Consider the following 2,794-nt stretch of genomic DNA (forward strand, 5'->3'; position numbering starts at 1 on the left):
AGTGCTACACCTCACGTGTTGGGAAATGATGGCAGGTAACTTTTCTATTTACATAGAGGCTAATCAGCTCTCAGTGGAATTTCTTTTTTGTTTTCTTGGCCTATCTCAAGGGAAGCACAACACCAGGTGACAAAACGTGTATTTTTGCTTTCAGAAACTATTATGCTTCACAACTGTCACCCAGACCTTGAGCTTTTTGGTTGCCAGGGAAACCTTGCCGGAGATAACCTGAGCACAGCTGCAATCCAGGTCCCTTCTCTTCTGAAGCCCAGCTGGCACCTCCAGAAATGCCAATGCTTGATTGTAAGTATCTCATCTCAGGAAAGGGGAACCTTGGACAATAAGGCTATTTGCAGACCAAAAGACGTTTCCTTCTGAAGCAAGACTATCTGGGAGGTATTTCTCTTTGAGGCAGAAGAGAATAGCATATCCACTGTTATCCTGGACCTCTCCAACATCTCTTCTGTTGTGTGCATCTCATTGGTCAGCTATGCCATCAATAGTGAGGGATGAGCATTTGCCTGGTGAGTGGACACTAACTACCAGTGGGGCACAGGGGAGGAGGGAAGAGGATGATGTCCAGAGCCCCATGGAGATGGCAAGAAAGCAGCTGGAGATCTGCCTGGTCTTGACTGTGACCAGCAATTGCCAATACACTATCTTGCTGGTCAAGGACAAAGAGCAGAGTTGATGCTGCTGCTGTAGGATATAGCAGGATCACGAAGCCTGAGCACACACTCTCCTTATGCTCAGCCCCAGGTCAGTTGGCCAGTTCCTGGCTCTGCTCTCTCCACAGTGGGGAAGGCAAAGACTCCCAGAGCCCTAAGCTGCCCATTCTGCTGGGTTGGACTGGGGCTCTGCAGGGGGTGTTCATTTTTTTGTCTGGCTCCTCCTGTGGTACCATGCGCTCTGTCAGCTACTCCAGTTCAGCTTTGGCCCTAAACTGATCTTAGTACTGCATGGGTTTTCCACTTCTTCCTTTTTGTTTTTCAGTATTACCTGGCCCACTAAATACTTTGCTACACAGAAGGGTTTGGGTATTAGGCTTTCTGAGGTCTTTTGTTTCAAGTTGACTGATATAGTTGACACGGCAGAAGGAAAGAATGCCATCCAGAGAGACGTGGACAGGCTTGAAAAGTGGGCCCAAAAGTTCAACAAAGCCAAGTACAAGGTGTTGCTCTTGGGTCAGGACAATGCCAGGTTTGGGAGAAGAACTCACTGAGAGCAGCCCTGCTGAGAAGGACTTGGGGGTCCTGATGGATGAGAAGCTAGACATGAGGCAGCAGTGTGTGCTTGCAGCCCAGATGTTCAACTGTACCCTGGGCTCTGCCAAAAGAGGGGTGGCCAGCAGGGAGAGGGAGGGGATTGTCCCCCTCTGCTCAGCCCTTGTGAGGCCCCATCTGGTGTACCACATCCAGGCCTCCAGGAGTACTCCATACAGTAAGGGTTCACAGCTGTTGGAGAGGGTCCAGAGGAGACCACAAAGATTATGAGTTCTGGAGTACCCTTCCTATGAAGACAAGCTGAGGGAGCTGGACTTCTTCTGTCTAGAGAAGAGAAGGCTCCAGGAAGAAACTCACTGTGACTTCAAGTATTTAAAGGGAAATTACAAACAGGAGGGAAATCAACTGTTTACATGGGTAGGTAGTGGTAGATCACTGGGAAATGGTTTTAAACTGAATCTTTAGATTAGATGTCAGAGGAGTTTTTCCCCAAGACGGTAGTAAGGTGTTGGCACAGGCTGTTCAGAGAAGTTGTGGATGCCCCATTCCTGGAGATGTTCAAGGCAAGGTTAGTTGGGGCCCTGGGCAGGCTGATCTAGTGCTTGATTTAGCAGTCAGCAAACCTGCCCACAGTAGAGGCTTGGAACTAGATGATCTTTAAGGTTTCTTCCAACCCATGCCATTCTATTAAGAGTACCAAAAAACCCTTGCTTGTATCTCCAGCCCCTGAATATGACTGGTAGTGATTCCAGTGAGGTCTGAGCACACAGAACTGGGCAGGTCATGGGACACAGGCTGTGGGCTGTGGCCTCGTGTGCAGCAGTGGTTGTCTGGATGGGGAAGAATGGGTGTGTTGCACATGGCCCCCAGGAAGCCAGATGTGTGTGTGATTTCCCATCTCTGGTGTGACAGGATGGTGCTTTAAGGATGTGAGCTGCTCCTCTTTTCCCTGATGCTAAAACAACAGGCTGACAAGCTGCTGTCAGGGAAATGCTGCCTAACTCCCTTTTCCCAATAATTTCCCTGGTAAAACTGCAGTGCAGTGGAATCAAATAGAGACAGAAACCAAGGGGGAATAGATATGTTTTTGCTTTTTTTTTCTTTTCCTTTCTTCCAAATATGCCTCTGTATTGGGAGCCATGTGCATACCAGTAAATCTCACCAGTTCAAAGAAATGTTTTTAGCATTCTCATTCAACCTTTACTCCTTTCCTCTCTGCTTAAGAAACAACAAAGCCTTGAAGATGCTCCCAGCTTGCATAGTATTAAAAAGACATCTTGGCTGAAGTGGAAAACAGCGTCTCATGTTTTCCTTTGGGTTACATGTGAAGAAAACCACTTTGCTGCTCTTTTATGTGGGGCTGTAAGAAGTCCTTTCTGCTGAGGAGAGGTGAGCTGTAGGTGGAGGACAGGAAGAAGGAGGGAGAAGAGGGACAGGATTATTATACCCTCTCTGCTTTTCCTCTAAAATTCATGTTTGCCATCCTAACTTCTGACAGACTTCAACAAGCATCCCAATTTTAGAGTTTTTAGAGGGGCATTTCCCCTCTTCTCAGTCTTTAATCTGACTGT

The sequence above is a fragment of the Meleagris gallopavo genome, chromosome 1 (assembly GCF_905368555.1).
Source record: "Meleagris gallopavo chromosome 1, MGAL_WU_HG_1.1, whole genome shotgun sequence".
Classification (NCBI taxonomy): domain Eukaryota; kingdom Metazoa; phylum Chordata; class Aves; order Galliformes; family Phasianidae; genus Meleagris; species Meleagris gallopavo.